Source organism: Lonchura striata, chromosome Z (assembly GCF_050655825.1).
Source record: "Lonchura striata isolate lonStrDom1 chromosome Z, ASM5065582v1, whole genome shotgun sequence".
Taxonomy (NCBI): Eukaryota; Metazoa; Chordata; class Aves; order Passeriformes; family Estrildidae; genus Lonchura; species Lonchura striata.
Window position 1 is genome coordinate 79,857,548 of NC_140740.1, and position 24,121 is coordinate 79,881,668.

The 24,121-nt window shown below is 39.9% G+C and overlaps 1 long non-coding RNA gene across 1 annotated transcript in view; it reads left to right on the forward strand.

The window, feature by feature from the left end:
- Window positions 1-4,382: 4,382 nt before the first annotated feature.
- The window catches only part of LOC110470626 (uncharacterized), a 41,571-nt gene continuing 21,832 nt past the window's right edge, over window positions 4,383-24,121 (forward strand). The window contains exon 1 of the long non-coding RNA XR_002465458.3: window positions 4,383-4,601. This is a non-coding gene — a long non-coding RNA (uncharacterized LOC110470626). The remainder of the gene's footprint in view (window positions 4,602-24,121) is intronic.

A 24,121-nucleotide genomic window follows, 5' to 3' on the forward strand; every position in this document is an offset into this window, starting at 1 on the left:
TGCCATTTGCTTTTATTCAGCTCCCCAAAGAGTGCTTTTAAAGTTGTAGTAAGGTTGGTCATTTCAGAGAAGAAGCTTTTATTTTTCCTCTTGAATGAAGGGTGAGATCATGCCCAGATATCACAGCCTGACAGGAACATTATCCAGCATATTAAAAACTGTCCATGAAACAATGAAATACTTTTAAACTGAGATAATAGGTGAATTACTGGCAAGAATACTGATAACTTTGTCTATTGTGCTTGGGAAGGGCACAAGAGGAAAAGGAAAACTAATTACTTAATGTTCTGCATAGAAAATTAATTTTGACTAAACGAAAGCTTAGACATTTATCTGAGCCAAAGGAACTTCTCCCCTTGTTGTTATATATCTAGCACCTAGCTTTGCCTTGACACACAGAGGGCAGTTTAGTTATCCAGCACATCACTCAGTGGTGCTTAGATATCCCTGCATACTGGTAAATACCAAATCAACAGCACAAATTTTACACGTAGTGAGAGCAAATCACTTGAGAATTGCCCCCTTTGGACAAAATAGGTACCACAAGCTATTTATCACCTATACAAATAGTGAAAGTCCTTTCAAATAAAGGTCAATATGTTGATGCCTGTCTCTGTACTTTGCAGTTCCACTCTTCATCAAAAAAGGAGAGTTTCAAGGTGAGCTTCAACGGTGAGTTTTTCCACAGCATGTTCAGACAATGGTAAACCTCACTATTTTAAGTTATAGTGAAATAAAATAGAGCAGAACAAAGAGTGCTACATTGGAAAAATTGTGCCAGCAGAAATCTGTTCACCCATTAACTTCTCTGGAAAGGTCCTGAGACATACAATGGGCTGCTCATTAAACAGAGACTCTGTGCTTCCTCACTGCCCAGAGTCCCCAAAATATATGGTGTTGTCTTTGCTCCCTGGCACTCCTCCAAGTTTAATGGGTGACTGATCAGTGTATCTATAAATAAATATATTCCAGGAAAAAAAAGTTCAATTTCTGTATGCAGGCTTCAGCACATTTCGTGACCTAAACTATTTCTGTCCAAATAAGTGCATTACCAAAACCCTTCAATAAACAGTCTCTTTGGCTAGACCCTTGTCCTAATCTACTCCCCTTCTGCTGTTTAACCAGAACAAAAGGCACTTCACATTTCTGAGGAGAGATACTAAGTTTTCTGCCTACCACAACTCTTTGTGTAGCTGCTTTAGACATGGTTTCTGGCTGCAGTGTGGAAATTCAGGCAGTGAACTCCAGCATGGCAAGGAGCAGCTATTATTGTGTGCAATGTAAAATGGCTGTTTGGCATCACTCTTTTGCTCCAACACACAGCATAGAGAAATGCAACTGGAATTTCAACACACTTGAGTATCTATTTCTTGAATCAAACTGAAATTCAGAAAGTTGTAAGGCTGATACAAATATTCCTTCTTTAGACACATTCTTGTGTATGAACAGAAAATCTAAAGATCCTTCAGGAACTTTTAATCTACAGGGAATTCAGGATGAAACTGTCTCGGCAGGCCTTTGACAACACCTAGCTTGTTTCTTCTGTTGAATCTCTGATGTTCATACTCACAAGTCTCAGCCTTGCCCCCATGACAGCTATTAATATGTTCAGCATTGGGAACAATAATAGCAGAAGAAGGGCTAAAACGGAGTTGTTAACAGCCAGATCTGTAACATATGTTACATATTAGGTGGTCCTGTGATAAGTACCAGCCCTGCCAAAGAGAGATAAGGTGTATCATACCATCATCTGACACAGAGCAGCACAGACACAGATAGTCCAGTGTCAATGCTGATCACTCACCCAGAAGATAAGCAAAATGGAACAGGGAGACAAACAGGATGGACTAGGATTATCCTTTTGTTCTGCCCCTACCACACACATTCACCTTTATCAGCTTTCCAGAGTTTGCTCTTGCACTTCAGTGGAATAAAAATTGCAACTCCTCTCACTCTAACAGAATTCTCTGTCTCTGAGATGTCTCATTCAAAATTATTTAATGGTGCAGTCTGGTTTTTGCTCCCACTAAAGACCTGGGCTTTCATATTCTGCAGGAGGACACTTGGTGGCACTCATTCAACATAGTTTCTATTTCCTATATCACAGATTCTCTGGGTTAACCTAAAAACATAGAAAAAATTCCCCTTAGTAAGTGTATCCTATGAACTCTGGAACTTAGACTAACTTTTGCAGTCATTGCTTACTTTTCAACTTAATCATTAATGATGTAAAGAAATACTCAATTTTTCGTTAAAAAAACCCCAAAGATCACATTGTGATAGTAACTGATAACTAAATTTGAGCTGGTTCTGCCTACCAATTACTTCACAGAATTTTCATGTTTTTGCTTTCATGGATACTCAAAATTTACTCTCTGTGTAAAGTGCAAATTCTTTGTCCTTTAACATAACTGCAACTTGCGTACAGTTCTTTGAAAACAATCAAGAGAAACAAATCCTGACTAAACCATCTGGTAACCAGGATAATTACTCAAAGACAGCTGCAAAAGAGGTAGAGAGTTTACTGGCAGTACCCTGTAGTCCTTCTAATTTATACTTTTGAGTGACAGCCATTTTCAACCCAATGTTCTTACTGTGTTTTTAGAAAGACATAGGGGAACCAGCAGCACTCTTCATTTAGGTGAACAAATACTTGTAATCCCTCTATAAAATCCAGCTTTTCCAGGAACTACCCCAGTAGTTCCTCATGAACACTACTCTAAAGTGCTGCCAAGGACCACAGCCTTATCACACACACCTGGCAGTTATTCTTATCAAGGCTGCTGAAAGATCTGACAGTCAGGAGGGGATTTATTTATTTATTACCCTTAAGAGCGGGAGAGTATGACATTAACTGAGGATAATCCAACACCATTAGATAGCCCAAAGCTTGACTGAAGGTGCCTCCTTTGTGGGAGGGGGAAGATCATTCCCAGATGTCCCTACAACTCTCCATTTACCACACTCAAAATAAAACTTCTGCGAAACAGATTACAAATAGGTCAGTGGCCACTCAGTAGAAATGTGACAAAGTAATGGAGCATAGCTAAGCACATTCTCAAAACACAGATAATGCTCTCACCAACAGTATAAGTGGCCTTCCTCTAGAACAGAAACAAGATTTGTTGCCCATCCCCACTATCCTTCAACAACAGCCAAAACAGTGACCCACAGCTGTTACTCCACGGTCACAGTGACCACAGAGTTTGTTTACTCCATGGACGCCCATTGGTCCTGAACCTATGAAATACATGCTGCTAGGAAACTCCTTTCCCAGCAGTTTTACTTCTGTTCCAAGTTTCACCAGCTGCACCAGGGAAACTTCAGTTTTTTGGGACAAAGTGACCATGCCATTATCTTCATGTACTTGAATGCAATTTGTTTGTATACTCAGTAGTGTTTACATACTTGAGGAAACACTTTGACAAGTTCCACAGTTTTCTAGTAATCTCAACTAAAACCCAGGAGACACTTTTCAATGCACACAAACATTTTTACATGTTAGAAGGTGCGCATCCAATGCAATTTTTTTTTTTTTTTAATTTCAGAACATTTTCCTTCTGGCCTTTCTAGAAAGAGTATTATATTTTAAAATGTGAGAATATTATCTTCCCCCTTCCCAGACTTTTGTGCACTAAAGGGCTTTTCCTCTAATATTGTTCTAAAAAGAGCAAAAGACAAATCCATTGTTTTAGCAAAAACACTGAGAGGCAAAGCGCAATCCAAAAGTGAGTTACAATTAATCACCTGAATATCATACTGAGCAACTATTTGACCACATTAAGCGTATGAAATACAAAGCACCTACAATGTGCTCTTCACACCAAGCCAGTATTCAGCGTATGCTGTGTCAGACATGTTTTGTCACCATAATCACACAGCCTTTCCCACACCAGGTGCCAGAGCATGAGCCACAAAGGGCAGAGCCTCTCCAAAACGCTTTGATGTCCTGTCCCTTGCAGGAAGGTGGGGCTGCATTGTACAGAAATGCAAACAGCGCCATTTCTGTGAATTCTAGGTACTTCATTGTATTACAATTATTATTTGTTTTGTTAAAGGTTCGTTAATGGCAGAAACGGGAGAATCACAGGGAGCCGAGTTGACACCAGTCCTGGGGATGCTCGGGGCAGTGTGCGAGCAGACAGAAGCGGCGGCTCAGCCCGGTGCGGCTAGTCCGTGTCCGCACACCGCCCAGCGGGTGGTGCTGCGGGCAAAGGCTGCTCGCAGGCCCAGCCCGACGAGCCCCGATCCGCGGCCGCCGCATCCCCGCGGCCGCCGCCGCATCCCCGCGGCCGCCGCCGCATCCCCGCGGCCGCCGCCGCATCCCCGCGGCCCCGGCTCCGAGCCCCGGGGCCGGCCGGGACCGGGAGCCGCAGCTGCGGCTGCTGCGCTTCCAAGGGTTAAAAGCCGTCGAGCCCCGCGCGTAGGAGGGGTCGGGGCAGTGAGGAGAGAAATGCAGAAAAAGTAGGTCAGCTGCGCCCAGCGGCGGAGCGGAACGGGACGGGGCAGGGGGAGCAGGGGGCTCTCCTTTGCCGGGGTCTGCCGGCGCTCCAGCCCTGACTCCAGGCGCCTGCAGACAATTTGCTCCCGGCCATTAGCAGGTACTCATAGTATTTACAGCACGATAGCTCTACCGCTTGGTACACATTTGTATTTTGGTAAATACACAGACACATTCAAGGAATTTCGGAGGGGGAGGGGAAAAAAGAGGGGGAGGGGGGAATAGAAGGGGAGGGGAAGGGCGCTGGAAATTAAAAGTGAAGCACAATTTGAAACTCTGCCTACACCACAGCTTTTATAATCAGCTTGTGACATGCTTGGCACTAAACACTGTTTATGTCCACAATTAATGCAGTTAATACTAGGTTAGTAACTGTGGCAGCCAGCCACGTGCATCGCCTGGCACATGGGTGCCTGCTCCCAGCCGAGGAGGAGGCAGGCTTTGCTCTCCAGCGCGCACAGCCAGGCCAGTTCAAGCACATCTGGAGCCAGTTTAACTGGGGCCTCTCTCCAATGCAGTACTTAGCATTGCCAGTGTATTCTTTCACACAAAACGCTATAAAAAGGAGAGAAGTAATTAAGACAAAAATGGGAGTAAGAGAAGATCAAAAAAATAAAGGAGTGCAAGGCTCTTTCCAGTGGAAGTCACCATGTCGCACTGGGCTTCACAGCCTGCCTGAACAAGACCCAACATCAGGGAGCCCCTAACGGGGCCTCCAGAACCAGTTTGACCAGTTTCTGTTTCTCCTATCTCTCCATGCAGCTGAGCATCTCAGGGAGAAACACACCTGTAGCTGCTGCTAGGCATCTGTTGTCTCCACCTGAGGAGGGGCCGTGGCAAGGTTGCTCTTGATAGAAGGTGCTTCACATAAGGACTGTACACCTACCGGTCATAAGCATGCAATCCCAAGTAAATTTTTCCGAAAGAGTCTTTCTTAAGACAGAATCACCATGTTGCAATGGGAAGATTTTATGAGCTGGTTGCAAAAATTCATTCGTACTTTTTGGGTGGGAGGTGAATTTTGAAACTGAATTTTTACAAAGCTCAAAAGCTCTAGCAAGACTTCTGCATAATATTCAGGTCTTCCTTGGGAAATCCACTATGTTCAAACATTGCTTCTCTGTCAAGGCATACACCTACGGACCTGCTCACGAATACACCAGGCACACCAGTAACATGACCTGTTTTTCTTTTGTGGCCACTTACAACTCCAGTGAGAGCAGAATATACACACGAATCGGTCACGCATTAAGTAACGTCACTGTCATCTGCCACGTGTTGGTTCGCTTATCTGTTCCCCAAGGAGAGGAGTGTTTGTTTTGAGGTTTTACATGCCTCTAAACATTTATTCCAGTAATGTCAAGGTCAAAGAAAGGTGCTCTTCACTTGCAGTCAGAGCTGGTGTAATCTGAGATAAGGTCCCAGAGGAATGGAAGCCTACTTCACACTCACGGCTTGGCCATCGAAAACAAATGCATTCTGCACAGACACACATCACCCTCCTTCTGGAGGGCTACCTCATGTTAGAGGAACATCTCTGTCAACCATCATGACATAACCCAGTTATATCATAACTTCATATAGTCTGAAATGATCTGTCATATCAATTCCTGCTTTCCCTGGCATGGTAGCAATAGAAGCAAACTCTGTTCTGTTCAAAACTAGTCCACAAGGACTAGAGTCATGGCATCCTCAGCAATATTTTAATCAAAATTATTAGTATTCTCTTACTTTTTGTTGAGCAAAAAGGAAAATTCATCTTGTTTACTGTTTTGAATTTGTTTGGGGTTTTTTTAATTAAGCTACAAATTCACTAAAGGAAATTAATAGTTCACAGATTACAAAAGACCGCATGTGTTTGCTGTTACTGTTCTCCAGACTTCTTTCCTTTATTGCATTCTTAGTCACCCATTACTGCTTTTTTCACCTGCTGCAAGCTATAAGTGAGAGGGTAGCAAATGCATGGCAACATATGCTTTAAAGTGTGCTATTCTTTCCTGTTTCAAGGTTTTAGAAGTAACTTTAATGCACATGCCTCCAAAATGCAGCAAGAAACCCAAAATAACTGTCTTCTTATCAGAAAAAAAACACTGAAAATTTTCTTCAGCTGAGACACTTTTCATTTAGGTATGCTTAAATATTACAGAATTAACACTGCATATAGACAACAAAAGGGTCACACACTCAATAGGAATTAAAAAATTAACATCTAGCAATGCAAAAAGTGTAAATGTTTGAAAAAGGATTGTGTCCAAACAATGCAAGGATTACGAGGAAAGAAACTTCTATGCCCATTGAAGGAAAATGGCATCGTATGCTGTGTGCAATCACTGCATATACTAGAGAGATATTTTATCTCCTAAATAATGAAGAAGGAGATTAGCTGTAGTCCTTGTTCATTGTTGAGAAAACTTTTCACAATTTTTTAATCAATGCAAACTTGTGCTTAGGAAGACAGGATAGTGTATGACAAATATTCCCTCTCCCTGCTGTTGAGCTCCTCCCTGTATTAATTTAGGTGGGGAGACTTCCCCTGTTTAAAATGTTTTTCATATCCATTTGCCTACTGAGGATAATCAGAGTGTGTTAGGATGGTGCATAGCCCTCACTCCTGGGGACAGGAGGGGCTGACAAAAGCCAGCGGAGCTATCATTTTGTAGTGGATTTATAAGTAAGATTCCTTGGACTCACTGCTGTTCATTATATATTTTAAAACTTCAAAGATGGAAATGCACAAAGCTAAGAATGGACATGAAGTACACCCAGTCACCCAGTCTTATCATTGAAGTCATTGTGTGTCTATTATCATGCCCATACTAATGAAGTTAGCCAGACAGCTCTTCTGCCTGCAGCTGGAGGGCACAGATTGCTGGTGTAGCTCTCTTGGATAACTCCTAGTGGGGAGAAATGTGTGGAAAGCCCTGGTTTCAATACAGTGGTGAAGGCTATGGAAGTCATTACAATCAATTGGCAGAGAGGTCATTTTAATTTATAGTGAAATCTGAGAGGAAGCCTGATGCATTTACATGCTCACAGGGAGCCTTTTTCTCTGCCCAAGTGGCTGCAGCATGCTGTGTTTCTTAGCAGCATGTTCAGGAAGACTCAGAGTGGGAGAGTGAGCTGGAGAACACCTAGGCAATGGTCAGTGGAAGTGGAATGTAAATATGGAAGGCAAACAGTGCCACCCCTCACAGCCAGATATCAAACCTACAAGCAGCTATCAGCCCTCAGAATAAGCACTGCCTGTGGTAGTTAGTGCACAGTCCAACCACATTTTACCAGCTGAAAGAGGAAGAAAGGAGAATATTACTTTCTATTTCTTAATCTTGTTTCCTCAGATATGCAGGAGTTACAAGAGAAAGGGGTCATTATAAGATAGTCTTTGACCCACAATATAGAATAATTGCCCTGTTAGTTACAGTTGAAACTGGGTTCTGCTGTACTGTGTGGGGTAGAGCTGACTAAAATGTGTGCCTTCAGTCATTTGTTGACTAACCCAGTCTTTGTGGCCAACTCATGCACGTTCCACTGCAAATGCTTTTGATAATGCTGCTATAAAGGCTTGTGAATGTCAGTGTGGGAGGGCAAAATATTTTGAGCTGCTCAGCTTCACTTTATAAATATTTTTGGAAGCCACCAGTGTGAAATGCTCCATTCACATTCAGCACCGAAAAAAAATAATGGCTTCTTCTAAAACAAAGACACATCTGTCAGTGCAGTAGAGTATATGAATTTACATAATCTGCAGCACAGAAAAAGTACTTTCTCAAACAAATTAAGTCAAAGCAGGCAGAGAAAGAACAGCATGAAGCTCTCTATGCAATGTCAACAATAATTAACAGAGTACTTTGTAGTCTGCCAGTGCTTCCCGTGAATAAGGTACTCTCAGACATTTGGTATGAACAGTCTGCCCTCCTGTTTCTCTGCTGCAACCCAAAGCTGCAAGTCTTCACTTTTACTGGCTAGCCTGTCATTAACTTTTAAATGTTGTATGCCACCCAACATTTCCCCTTAGAAGGACAAAGGACAGAGGGCATGAAGTTTCTGTTGCAACTGCTGCTGGGATTCATGGGGCTTGCTTTGCCATATCCTACTGGGAAATTCAGGGAATTTGCTCTTTTCTCAGATACATAAAAAGAAAATTAAAAAGAAACAAACCCAAAAATGTGTCACCATGCACAGAACTTGTTAATTCCTTTATTCCTCAGTTTCCCTGTTGATACTTTGGGAGAAGGCAGCTTTTTTGTTTCCCTCAAATACGCATAAAACATTTGGACGTTCAACTCCTACTGATTCTCCAGGGATGCAGACTGCAGACATTTTGAATCATGGAGTCTCTTCTCTTAGGCTGCCCGTGCACAAAATGCAGAACTGATGTGAGGTTGCTTTTCTGCAAATAATAGTATTGTATTGCTCCTGTACCTCTGATTTAATCACACTGCCTTTGCATGTACTTACAGATTAAATTTTCAGTATTGCCACAGAGTGGGACACTCCTGACATCTTTCTCTCTTTGCAAATGGTAAAACTGCAGCCTTGCCTAAAGCAGAGGGATTTCCACACGTTTTGGTTTTTTTTTCTTTATAGAATAATTTTGGCTGATTTCTTCCACGTGTAAGAGTGCTCAGAAGGTTGTCAGGGAGACAACTGTTGACACAGCTTTACCCTGGTATTTGAAGGGCTTGGGCAGTTGAGTGCTTTTCAGCAGATTGTGCATTCGTGCAGATGCAAGAATACTGCAGACTGCAGACCTGACTTACTCAAGTGCTGGTCTGAGCTCACCAGCAAGCACTTCCTCGAAACTACAGCTGTAAGAGGAGGCCAGCATACCTCAGCTAGTGTTGTTTGAACTGGGTTGAGCAACAGAAAAAACCTGGTGACCAAAAGTCAAGTAGAGTCAGTGTGAGACACAGGACTTATTTGGAAGGTTGGCCTGCACTGTGTACATTGCTGCTAGTAGCTCAGCTGGTTGTTTAAACTCATCCAGACCAATATAAAACACTGTAATAATGCTTCGCTGATGCCAGCATCCTTTGTAAAGTACAGCCCTGAGCCCAGAAATTCCCATCAGCCTGCAGTCTGTGCCATTGCCTCCAGCTACTCTGTGGATCTCAGTGCTTTCTTCCTTTCCTTCCTGCAAACTGTGACCAAAATTAAATCAAAACCAGCCATCACGTTCCATGAATTGGTGTAAAGGTTGAAAACAAGTATAATAAACTTTGCACTGACTGTGGCTAACTAGCACACAGGCAATCATTTATGATTAAGCCATATAAAATGTTTATTAGCGAAAGAGCTGAATGCTTCAGTACACAGCAAAGGTTCAGGGCACAGAGAAGTTAAGTGACTTGCTCAGTTTGATGCAGCAATTCAGTGACAGAGGTAGAAATAGGCCACTCAGTTTTCTCTTTCAAAACAGGTCTAATCTCTAGATCATACTTTGATCTCCCTTTAGCAGCAGAAAATAAAACCCCTCTGTTCACGGTATAAGTCTTTACAGAAATTACTTTCAAGTTACAGACTCACCATTATCACATCACTGTAAGATCAAACAAAGAGAGGGGCAGTAGGAGAGGAAAAGAAGGGTTACTTTGTGTCATTTACTTCTACAGTCTGCTCAACAAAGCCAGAGAGGAAAAACAATTTTTTTTTTCAGACAGATGTCTTTTACAGCACATCAAACACTTTTCATGGGCGTATGTCAGAGACATTTTACTACAAAGGCTTTGTCCTTTGCATTCACAGCAGCCCGGATGTTTATCAGGATTTTCCATTCCCTAAATTCAAGATCACATTGGGATCTGTGTTAAGATGGCAGCAGAAGTACATCAACAAAGTCCAAACTACAAAATCCTTAGCAAAAAGAAAGCACGAACACAAATTGTTCCTGCACTAGAGGCTGTGGTGGGGGAGTTCCTGTCATCTCTAAAGGAATGCTTAGAGCAGGAAACAGCTTATTTTCAATGCACTGGCTTGGAGAAAGTCAGTATGAGGGAACAATTGTCTTTTCTAATGGATTTACTTATGGTAAATATTTAAGTGCTCCATGCAAAGCATGTGGCTGCAATATCATGAAGACATCTCATTATTTACTGCATAACATCTCATACACATATTGTATTCTCGGTGTGCCTGCAGCAATCCTCTGATTTGTTTATTCATAAGGGCAGTTTGTAATTCTTGAAGTTATCTAGCACAACAAAGAGCATTACACACAGAGACAAACTAAATTTAGCATTGCTACATACTCTTCCTCTCTTAGGCCAGGACTCAACTGCATCTTGCATTTCCTCTCTCCTCACCCCACGTTTATGATGTGTATAATCTCAGTCCACAGATTACTACAGGACCCTTCAAAAAACTCTTGTATCCTTCCTTGGTGAGGTGTTCTTCTTTCTAGGAACAAAGCAGGTCACTGAGTTGCTCTAAGGCAGTACTCCCAGCCTCTCTGCCAGTAGAATGGTGAAGTAGAGGGTGGTGCATGCTCCCTCAGCAAGCTGATCTGCTCCAGTCCCTGGAAATGGGCATGCCTGAAGGTTTTTGAATCACCAAGACACATCAGCAACAGTAGGTAAAAATCCAATACTTTACTCTTTTCACTTGGGATGACACTGAACTTCCACAAGACATTCTGTTCTCTGGCACCACCATAGATTGAAATTTCATTGTAAGCCAGAAGGACAGCATGCTCCAACACTTAGTGCAGAAAAAAGGACAGGGAGATAGCAGAGATGTCTTCTTTTGCTTCTGTTTGAAATATAAACAATCTCACAATTCTTCTCTATGCCAATTCTCTTATAGATTGAAGTAATTGTTTTCCTGTTTTAGTGATCCTAGTTTCTCAAGGAGGCAAGACATCAGGTAATCCTATAATTTACTGTCTGCCTACCACCAGTGCTACTGTGTAGTCTCACATTTGTGCACTGCCTTTGCATTCACTAGCAAGAAATGAACAGATCCATCCATCAGGCTCCAGCAAATGTGAATCTGCAGAGAAGGAAACTCCTGTCTGTTGCTGGTAGCAGCAGCTCCTTCCCCAGTGAGTCTCACAGCCTCACTCTCCAGGTTAAACCAAATGGCTTTGGTTGTCTCTCAGAGATGTGAGTGAATGGATGTGCCACCCCAAAACTCCCACCTCTCAGATCATATACAACTTATGTGAAAACAGTGGGTAAGCTTCTGGCAGCTCTTCCTGTTTAAAATGGACTGGGGAAAAGCAGCATGTAATTTTCTGGCAGCAACACTGGAACAGTAAAACTAATGAGTCCCCACAGCTATTCCCACCTGTTCTTACAGCAATATTATATTGGATGTATACCCACCCATGAGCCTATCTGTGATGTTAACTCAAACTACAAAAAACCCCCAAAAACAGCCCAACCCAGACCCCAGACTTTTCTGCATAGGAAAAAATGTGTAAAACTGCAGGTGGAAATTTCACCTGTTTTCACATCTCACTTAAGTTGTGTCTAAACTCCTTCCATAGAAGGGAATAAAAGCAGGACAGATGTGCATTCACCCAAAGGTGATACTGACCAGTAATATTGTAATACTGAATATGGAGCAAGAAGAGGGTGAGTCAGCAGAAGATGTTTGTCTTCTATGCAGAGTCCTAAAATTTGGCTGTCTGTTACAGGAAATTACACTAATACTGAATCACAGTTCTGTATGCATCATCATCATGTACAGATGTTTTCCATGGTGAGGAAGTTGTTGTTAGGTAGGTTTTAAACTTTTATGCAATAATTTTATTTCAAAATGTGTCCTAGAGCATCCAGTTTTTCTTGTGTATGAAAATATCTGCAGTATTTATGATTTCTATTTTCTTCAGTAAAAATTCTGACCAAGACATTCCAAGGATAGGTGCAACAACCATTCCATATTCTACCTGGAAAAGACAAATAGTTTGCAACTATTCTCTAACAAAATACACAGAAAATAAGATGAAAGAACTGAAAAGAATCAGTGGAATACTTATAAAACAGAGATTAATCTAATGACAAATGCACTAAGATTGCCTGGGATTTTTCTGAGATATCTTTAATTTTTTCCATATAATTTTTTGTTAGTGGATGTATCTTCAGAAGGAATATACCAATTTAAAAATGCTTCAATTATGATTAGAATAGGCAAGCTTTCTGTACTCCAGAAACTTTTTAAAAAGTCTTGGAAAATAACTGTTAAAAATTCCCAAAGATTCTAGAGGTTGACATCTGTAGCAAAACATGTTTAAAATTTATTTCCTTTAATAGCTGTTATGTTGACAGTGCAGTAAAGCGATATGCTGATAATAGAAAAATCATCCCTTTTGCAAATAATAACAGTAATGAGGCATTATTGTACAAGGGGATAAAGAAGAAAAGCATTTCATTCTGGATACTCTTTCCCCTTAGACAATATGGCCTTTGGCAAACTGTGATGTTACAGATCTTTAAACAGTGAAGTTTCCAAACAAAATATTGTGTAAAAAAGATTTGAAGAAGATATATTTATAATTAATGATGAAGCTCAGGAGAAGTCCAACAATGAAAGCAATTAGTATTTTCTAACCTGGAGAACAAGCTTTCTATAAACACAAAGAGTGAAGATTACCCCCGTAAAGAAATCAAGTGATGAAGTAAAACAGGGTACATATACCATACTTGAAAATATTTCAGACTTTCAGATACCCTCAACCAAGATGTAAGCTATCTATCACAGATAGATTTGGGATGCAACATCAGTGGAAGTCTGTAGAGGCAGCCTTGCTACTATAACAATACAGCCCCAAATGCTTCCTTTCATAGTTCTCCTATCTTTTCAGTAGCCCATAAGTCAGCATTGCATAGAGTGAAGCAGCTGAATTGCAGTTGTTCTTTTAGTGTTTAGTGTGTGTGCTGTTTTTATACATTCACTGCTAGTTCTCTGATTAAGGCTTTAGCCTAAATATAGGGGGAAAGGGAAGGGCAGGTTTGGTCTTTGCAAAAGCCAAACCAAAGCTGTTTCAGTCCCAGGTCCCTTTTTTTCTGAGCCCTGAAAGTTAAAGCTTGGATGGCTTGGATAAGTGCTTCTAATTCTAGCCTGCTCCTATTTAAAACAAGAGGGAGGATGTGTTTTTAAGAAGCTAAAACTAGTATGGCCTGGAATGAAGTCTCTGAAGATGTTTAGGGAGGATTCAGATAAACAATTCCATTCCTCTCCCCACCCCTTATATCTCTCATTAATTTTTATCCTATCCCTTCCTTGCTTTCTATCTCTCAGATATTGTTTGCTTCCCCTCAATTTCCAATGGAGCTTGAAATTAGATTTCTTTTACCACCTTGCTAGTGAACAAAGATCTGAACCGCACATCCTGGTGAAAGTTAACTCCCAGACTGAGTCACTGAGTTATCTTCCACCTCTGTACCTGAATTGGCTGAAACCACACAAAAGAAATTACTGTGTGGTTCTGTGTCCAACTCACACCATCATTATTTGATTGTTGAAAGGATAACTCTGAGTTTAGTTGTACAGAAATAGAACCACCCAATTGTAATGGATTTAGTCTCCATTTATGACAGCAGAAATTGGGCCACACTGTTACTCAAGATAGAAACAGCACTCATTGTCACAATTTATAACTTCATCAGGAGTCAACTTGGGAGCTGCAAGCTGGCAGCAATAATTCATACATTGCTGCAAACTGTATTTTCATAATTTCTGTTGATACTGGCAAAGTACTTGTTTTAGCTTTCTGCATGTTGCAGTCATTAGTATAATATAACATAGCCACTCAGATATATTTAGGGGAAGGTAATTTTTATACAAATTATTATGTACTGGGAAGTTAAATAAACAACCAAGTTAAAGATATCAACAATCCCACTCCTTGATCCATGCCAAAGTGAATTTTAAACACTAGTTCGTTCAACTGAGGGAAAAGTCAAGCAGTGTGTGTATGTCAGTTGGAAGAGAGAGGACATTACATTTCCTTTTATTTGACTACTCACCTGGAATGCTACTCTTGAAAATGGCTAGATAACATCTGTAAAGCTATAAGTGCTCAAAGACTAGCTAGAACACACTTGGTCACTATACTATTAGCAAGATTACTCATCCTGTTCATAATAATGAAAATTTCTACTGAGACTTCACTGAGCAGAAAGTACAGTATCCTATTTATTAACAGCTCTTTGGAACACGTTTCCAAGGCACAAAAGGATGCTGACCTTGAAAATAGTATTTGGATGGAAGTAAATGTCCACAGTTTTAATTTTACAAGTTTGTAACCGTAAGAGTTACAAGACAAGTCACTTTTGAGAAGTACTCATCTTTTATGCTCATTAGATTGCAATCCAGCGATGACTGAACGTGATATTTAAACAGTAGTGTTTTTGCCAATGAGTTGCATGATCAACACGAACTGCTAATGTTTTCTATTCTAAACCTTCTCAAAATGTCAAGTGTTCTTGTCAGCTGAGTGGAAGTGGCATAAAAGTAACTTTTGAAGTTGTTGTTGATGAGATACCCTTGGGAAACTCAGTATATGTGCTGCAATGATATTCACAATATTCTCTAATCTCCCCTGCTGCAAAAGAATTTGGCTCCATTTCTTTTTCTCACATTTCTATTGATGGCAATGTAGCACAGTCTGGGTCTTCCTTCCAAAAAAGATACTGAGCATTCTTATTTTTATTTATATATTTATATATATTTATATATATTTAACACAGGTCTTGTGTCCTGAATTTTCTCAAGTGGCAAGAAAATAAAAACCTAAATCAAAGAAAATAGTTTTGAAAACCTAGACCTGAAAATAACCTCTGTTACAGCCCTTGTAATTCCAGCACTGTTAATTTTTAGGATTTTTTTACACAGCAGATCACTAGGACAGCAGAAAAAATCACAGTTTTCTGAGTCACACTGGCTATAGCAGATTCACAGATTTCTTCTGTGCCTTGGAATATCACAAAAAGGTAAGGAAACTGGTGCATTACCTAAGGTCCTTGCCAAGGATGGAAGACCTGGGTTCACTCCCTGCTACCCATGGTTATCATGTGTGAACCTATACAAGCCATACAGAACTATTTTAAATAACAAAATGAGGCAGAACTGTGATGTGCCTGTCCAGAGGTAGTGCAGCCTCAGTCAGGTGCCTCCAGAGCTCTTTTGGCTCTTGCAGGGCACAGTTGCCCCTCCTTGATTTCACCCCATTGCAGCAGGAAGAACCACAGGCTTCTAGGTTTTTGGGCCAAACTAGTGCTGATGATGTTTGCTACAACATTTACAGAAAAAGCCATGAATTAATTTGCTTCTAAAGTTGCAATAAAGTCAAGATCATTACTGACAATTTATTTCCAGTGCTGTGGGTTTCATGTGTTGCAGTTCAAATGTTTCTTGAAGTCCCCTTTTTGACTACCAAACAAAATTTTTTTACTCAAAGTATTTCCCAAAAATTTAGTTAGACAGGTGGAACTTTATGGACTACTAGCACAGGGACTGCACACTTGTGATCAGTGTTTGGTACTTTATTCACACATCAGAGAGTCACAGAATGGGTCAGGTCGGAAGGGACCATAGTGAGAAATTGGACTTGGTCCAATTTCTCCACTCAAGAAAGGCCATCCTAGAGCACATGGCACAGGACTGTGTCCAGAAGGTTCCTGAAGATATGAGATCTTTTCCTCAGAAGGTGCTGAAATGCCCTAAAGTCTCTGTTCACTTGTTGAAAAGCAGACTGGTCTTTTATGTTTTTGTTTCATGCACAAGTGTCTGATTACAATAATAGATAGTATTTTGGACAGGGAAACTCAGTTTTCAGTTTAAGCACACCACAGCAACTACAGTGGTGCAAAGCACAAGCATTTATAAAGATGAGTTTTTGTAAATGGTGCCTTATGGGTAAAGTGAAAATAATCATAATCTAAAAGCAGGGTAGAATGTGGTATGTATTTTTATTATTTGATTTTGTATCTGCATTTTTTCACTTGACCTGTAGCAAGCATTAGTTAGGATATCAGTTCCATTAAATAAACATTTCAGAATTTGAGTGCTTTCAAATTGCTAACTGCTCATTTGTGATCATTTAGTAACACTTGGTGATGATGTCTCTATCACAAGTAATTCATGTCTAAACTGGCTTTCACACTGCTGAAATGTAAAAGTTCAAGCATGCTGGTAGAACAAGTTGCCCTCCTAAGAACATTTCAGGGTCATTTCACATGTTTGATCACATCTGGCTTTGTAACTGTGACACTCCTGGATCTAAAAGCCTGTTTTTACCCAGGTAATATACAGCACTGCAGCCTCATTTGCATTTCATTCACAACCTTAGCAAGTGGGTTGAAAAATGCACAGGGATATTCAGCAGATCGGTTAACCCACATCCAGAGATATCCAGAATGTGGGTTATGTACAGGTAGCAGAGGTGGGGAGTACAGCTGCCACATCCAGGTCAATGAGATGCATCTGGGTTCTCACCCCTCCTTGCCTCAGCTGGCTTCCTCCGTAAACCGGCAACCCGGCCAGCTGGAGATGCTGCTCGCAGCTCAGCCTGCAAGGAGGGCACTTTCACTATTAGCCCAAACTGCTCACACAGTCCTGACAGCTGTAAAGACCAGCATTTTGCAATATTGACTCACTGCCATGAAGTATTAAATTAATCTTTAGAACATAAGGTAGGAGCTTTCTTAGCTACTAACAAGGACCACAAACTCCTCGACAAAGTACAGAAACATAAATGCAGCAAAAAACATCCTACCAGTATGAATTTTTAGCTGAAACATCAAAAGCCAGGGGACTGATTAGAAGCAAGAGGCTACTGTTTTTTGTATAAAGTAACTTTAATGCTTACAATTTTCAGGTGATTTATTTAATCTTCACACACATCCATAATGAAGGAAGGCAAAACAATTCTGTCTGTGCTACATGGGGATGACAAGGCAGTAAGAATACAGAATCTGCTCAAGACCAGCATGAGGAGTGTGGAATGCCTGGCTGCCAGCCCCATTCTCAAAATACAAAGTTCCTTTCTAGAGAGAGCAGCTGTTTGTTCTCTGACACTTATAGAGCATCTAAGATTATTTCCATTGACGTTAATAATTTGTGCAGTCCAGTGAGAACAAAATTGGGTCATAGATGTTTAAACTGGCCCAGTTTCACTGAAGACTCCTGGTAAACTCATGGTTACACACAAGTCTGTAATTATCAGGTTCATTTTGGAAAGCTGAGTGGCACAGGCGGAAGGCTGGGGCAATAATACAAAAGCTGTGCGCTCAGCTTTGTTCTGCCACAAGCATGGCCAGTTTTTAGCCAGGATAATTCCTGTAGCCTGAAATGAAGCTGAGGGTTGCATGCACCACATCCACATCCACACAGCATACAGGTTAAGGAACATTATCACTGAAATATTTTCTGAAGATTTAAATGTGTTAAAGGGTATCCTCCTATTCTGCCATTAAAGGTGTACACCTTCTGCAAGGAAAATCCAAGCATTTCCCCAGCCTGTGACTGATGCCGGCACCAGAGACATGAACGCACAATACCCTGGGCAAAAAGGCTTCCTCCAGTATCTATGAGCATCCATCTGCACTTCAGTTGTGTGATGGGCTTGTCCATCCCATGACAAAGATGGCACTGTCCAGGTTCCAGGGAAGGGCTAATAAGGGTGTATAGACAGGAGATTTGTCCCATCAAAGCAGGATCCAGATTTGAAGCCCACCCCCAGGTAGGATGTCTTTGTTATGCTCTAGTATCTTAGTGAGAATCTGGGCAAAATATAAGCATTTAAACTTTTCCACAACAAAGCTGAGGATATATATATTTTTTTAATTCTATGTTCACCAAAATTTGGTAATTTTAAAGCAGCAGAATTGCATTGAAGCTGGTGGACAATACCTTGTGGCTGTGAGAAAGACCTCAGTGTTTCTGAGTTCCATCAATTTCTGCACAAGCAGGACACAGAAGCCAGGAGCCATGAGCCACTGGCATTTTATATCAGGAATAGTAGCATTTAAATTAACATGCTCATTTCCATTGAAGAATTTAATCCTTATTACTTTTTTTTTTTTTGAGCAGTGGTAGGCAGAGTGAAAATGGATATCAATCTGACTGCTTATTACAAACTTTCTCCTGCTTTTTGTACCAAATTTGGCCCTTACTATACGTCCAGAGGGCACACTGAGACACCATGGGCATTTCTCTGGGGAAATCCCGAGCTGTTGCATAGCATGCTGGACATCATTACTGTCACTGAAGAAATGCAGGTACCATGAAATGATAATTAAGCCTACCTAAGAATCCTAAAGTGTGTCAAACAGCTAACACTGAGTCTTGTGTAATAACCTACAATTAGCATGTAATGCCCAAGGCATTTGCACATTGACAACATGGTTTAATCCAGTAATAAAGTAGGCTAAAATGATTATTTTACCTAATAGTATTTTTAACAGAAGTGAAAATACAGAAAAGAAGCTACAGAAGCATATTGATTTCAGTTGTTTGTCTCTGACAACTCTGTATAGATTTTGTTATTTATGGTCCATTTTTTCAAAAAGGACCCAAGGCAAATGTAGAAATCCCCAGTTGTACGAAATGGATGGCTGTGCATCAAAATGAGGGATTTGCATGTTTAACTGCCCATATTTGTATCCTTCTATCCAGTTTGCTTATGCAAAGGCAAAGATTGTTATATTTATCAGTGCATAAATGAAAGGAGAAGAGATAAATGACCTGGTTTGCAGAGGTGCTGAGCACATGCAGTTTCCATTTATTTCAACTGGAGTGTGAAAAACAGGCCCTAAGTGACTGGCTCAAGCTCACACAATGCATGATTGTCAGTGCCAGGAAGAAAACCCAGAAATCCTTCCAGTCTAATCCTCCCAGTCTAAATCCTCCCCAGTCTAAACTCTAGACACAGTCTCTCCAAGAAATAAAAAAAAAAAAAAAAAAAAAAAAAATCTGTCCAATAACCTGACCACACTTTTATTCCTATCTTAATTTGCTAAGAGAATTAAAAAAAATGGGACATGAAAAACTCCTGCTAATCTTTAATGACTAGCAAATAATGCCAAGTAGGGCAAGTAAATATGTGTGAAGCATTGCTCACACACCCATCAACTTGCATGTGTGTCACAGATGGTTTTAGTGATGAGCCAAAAAGAGAAGGAGAGAAAGGAAAAGGAAAACAAGTCCAGATAAAGAATAAGCTAGAAAGAGAGACAAAGATATTCTCTGTTATTAAAAAAAAAAAACAAAACAGTTAAAAATGCTACAAAAACTAATGATTAAAAACAAAAATCACTATTCCCTTTCCTTGATAACGTGTGGGCTAATCTCTACATAAATAGAAATAACAGCCCTTTGAAATGGCAATGATTTGCTTGGAAAACATTCATTAAAAACGTCCTGCAATTATTGACTCTATCATTATTTCTTGGCAGCAGCTGAGTCTCACTGCATCTTGTGTTGTTTCTCCAATGAAAAGCAGAGCATTGTTTGGGAAAAAACCTACAAAAACAGAAACAAAAATAATCAGACCAAAAAAAAAAAACAACAAAAAAAAAAAAACCCCAAAAAACCCCCACAAGGACATTGTGTTTGAAATATGTGCTTGGTGACATGGAGCTGATTGCCCAAAGGAATCAGGATACATATATTTGTATTATTGTACACGTGAGTAGCTTGAATCATGTACTGCTCGCTCCCTTTGTTTGGATTATGCAGCTTGGCTGGGCAGCCATCCAAAAGATTCACATTAAATTCTAGCTATATTCAGCACAAAAGTCATCTAGCATCAGAGGATCAAAGTTACATCAACCAACAAGCACTAAGGAATTGATAAGCCACTAAAATTAGGTCATCTCCTAGCAGCTGCTTTTGATGGATGAAGTAGAATTTAGCCTCAGGTTTTCTATTTAAAGATCTGTTACAGCATCTTTTCCTGCAGCTACAATGAGAACACAACAAAGTATAATGCTTCTGATTAAATGTTAAATCATTACTCTTTACTCTTCTGATTGTTTCTGCCATGGCACAGATTTACAGCACATACTATTTGCAGCTTTCCTAGCCCTTTTAAAACTGACATTAAAACAGTCAGGATTTTTAATTCCTCAGTTGAAAAACCTAATAAATTATTTTTTAAGAATGTAGATAAAAATCTTTCAAAGCTGTTTACTTGCCACACTTAAAGAGACAGACTTACTGGAACTGAAAATAGATATCTAAGCAATTATCCCACCACTGTGCCCTCTGGAAGAATCATCACATCACAAGGAACTATATGAATACAAAAGTGCATATCTGTGCATAAGTACATGGGGAGGCTAAGGAAATTCTTATGTTTTTAAGAATTTTATTTGTGTATGGATTTTGGGAAATGATTTCATGAATCTAATTAACACATACTTTTAAAAGTACTAGCTAGTGCACAGGTTATCTTTGGTCATTAGCGACCGGCATTTTAATTGCTAGAGTACAACATATACCCTACCAAGACATGCTTGTGGTGGTATCAGGGTAATACAAGTAGTGCCATCATTATCATCATTAGCATCAAAACCATGAAACAGCTTTAGAAGAGAGTTCAAAAGGAAATAAACAAGAAAAACCTGAATTAGTTTCAAATGCATAGAACCTGCCCTTGACCTGTTCAGAAGGTTAGCTGGCTGCAGCCTGTGTAAAGCACTGTTGTGTCATCATTTTACAAATGAAGCTAATGCAGGACTTAATTGTCAGGGTTTTCAATATCACATCTCTCATGTCTGTTAAAGTCACTAGAATTTATTTAAATAACCTTGAGAAACAGGAAGGGAAAAGAAACTGCATCCGTATAGTGTGAAAAATGAAGCAAATAGTCATCTGCCTTTTCAAGTAAAAAAATGACAGGGGAGAAAGAATGAAAAATATAGTACATGACAATGCCACATAAGACACATAACTTTCTATGAATGTCAGACACATTCATGCTGCTCTAAAGCAGTCATCCTCTGTGTTCCCTTCTGCCAGCCTTGTAAGTGGGCTGTAACTGGGGAAGAGTCATAAGGGGTTGAAGCATGCTGTCGTTTCCATTCCAAATTTGGTGTGCCTGGTCTTTATTGCCTGCGAAAGCAACATTATGCACTGTAATTCAAAGTCTAGATCTAGTTTTTTCCAGCTACATACCTCTTCTTCAACAGAAAGCCTAAACTGGGGCAGGGGGGAAGAAGGGGGGAGGGGGGAATGTGTAATAATATGACTGGAGTAGATGACACATCTGAAACTTTTTCTCTTCAAGAAATAATCTTTACAGGAAAAATGTAAATTAGTTTAATTTATTAGTTCTGCTTAGTACTGTATTCTGCTTGGATCTCAAGCTAATCAGCTTTGTCTTTTGCTTGAGGCCCCAGAGAAAAAGCCAGCCAGGAAGGCAGCTTGTAGGTGCCTATCTGGCTCATGGAGTAGGACATCTGGTGAGATGGAGATGCTTTGATGCCACATACATTTCTGACAACCTCAGCTGAAGGCTGTCTGTCATAACATCTGCTGTCTTACTGCACTATGACCATGATATGCATTAAGCATATAACACCATGTAAATCTTGGGATTTCAGCTTTGACTGGCCTAAGCAGAAGCAGGACAAAAATGCCTCTTCTGTGCTCTAGCTGGCCTCCTTGGCATATTTTAGGATTATCATCCTTTCTGTTCATTAGTTTACTAACAGTTACCTCATCACCTCCTAAGAACTGTGTGCTTAAGGCAACACTGGCTAAAGGTCCCAGAAAGCAACAAGAGTTTGCTTACTTTGTGATATTGCATCTCTGCATTGATCTAAAGAAATAAACACAACGTTTTCTATTGTTAAATGATATATCCAACCCTTTCTCACTGAATAAACCCAGGTATTTCCAGTAAGTCCACAAAGTTTGTTTAACTGAGGATAGAAAAAAAGAATAATATTTTCAGGAGAAACCAATTATTGAATATTTCCTTCTTTCAAATTATTATTATTCTTGACAGTGACAAGCACACATAAATGACAATGGGAGTTTAGTTTACATAGTATACCGAGTCTGATGCTAATCTCAATGCAATGTTAACATTACTTAATCCATGGCCATATACTAAAACTTGATTGTTCCAAAATGGATCTGAGGCACTACTGAAAAATCCAATGGGCCAATTTATCATTTGACAGTTTGAAAAATTACTTTTTTTTATTATTGTTTAAAAAATCTTTCTTTTGACAGTTTCCTTTGCTAGGGTAACTTGCTTCAACAAATCATGTGATGATCAGAATTTGGGAAAAATCTAAGAAGGAAGAATAGCTGCCTTTCTCCTTTGTTCCATTACCAGCTTTATCCACTGTCAATATTCTTGAAAAGATACATGGAGATAGAAATAAAACACCAGAAAAAAAAATATAAAAAACAAAGTCAGTGCAGTAATTTCTCATATTTAGAGCATTTGTCTGGTATACTGAAGTTCCTGTTTTTTGATAAAATGCTGTGTTTTTAAATATTAGGTTGTCATTGTGATTGTGAGACACTGTACTTTATTAAAATTAATGTGAGGAACTGAAAATAGATCAAATCACATTATTATGAGCTATAGTTCTATTCAACAGGTATGAAAGCTGTAATTGTGGTAGCTCTTCTTGCTTTACCACATATGGTTGCTATGCATTATGTTCCAAAACACAAATGCACAAAAGTCAGTAAGAAGAGTAAAATTGTGGTTACACATCTTATTAGATTAAAATATTTGCTTCTTTTTGGTCTCTTTGCCTCTGCCCATGTCAGAAGAGTTGTGCCATCCTATCTGGATCTTCTTGGAAGGGCAATATGTCCTATTTCCACTTAAAGGTTGAGGGTTTGGCAAGGAACGTTCTGATCTTCTAAGAGTGAACAAACATTGTGCAAGATCTCATTACAGAGTTCCCAAGCTGCCAGCCTAAATTGCTTTACCAGGCAATCACTATTTCCTGGGTATGCTTATGTACCACAAGGAGCTTGATATTTATGCAGCTTGCAGTATGCAAGCATATGCATATAAAAATCAGCTACAAGAGGGGAAAAAGTGTTTATGGAAGAAGAGGTTGGTATATACACTGACACATTTTGATGGGTTACTAATATAAACAAGCCAAAGTAAAGATTAAGCTGACAGTATGAGGTTCAGTTTGTGGTCATGTGTGCTGAGAAACCAGCTGTGCCAGCTGTCGTTCAGAAAGTGTTCATGTTGTTTTCCATACCCATGAACTGCACTGGGGAAGAAAACAGTGAAAAGAATAATTAGACTCACAAAAGCAAGCCCTTGAACCTGTGTAAATTAAGCAACAGGATTAAGGTTTTTCTCTGCCTCTTAATTGAGTCCCCCCACCATGCTCTCCAAGCTCAGTTCCCGTGGCCAAGTTCAGTTACACACTTCATACCTATAGACAAGTAAATAATATAAAACACAGTCAGATATTCTGCTGGAACCTTGCCTTTTTTCAGTGAATGGGCAGTTACTCAATACTTATGTTTGTCCTACTCATTCAGCATGAGATCTCAGGTGTCATTTGCTGCATGCTTTTCAAACCCTACAAGCAAAAGAGAAATTTTCTTTTTCTCAGGCTTTTATCTGGCTTTATAATATGTTCAAACTGTTTCCTGTTTTGGTTTTTGGTGGGTTTTTTCCCC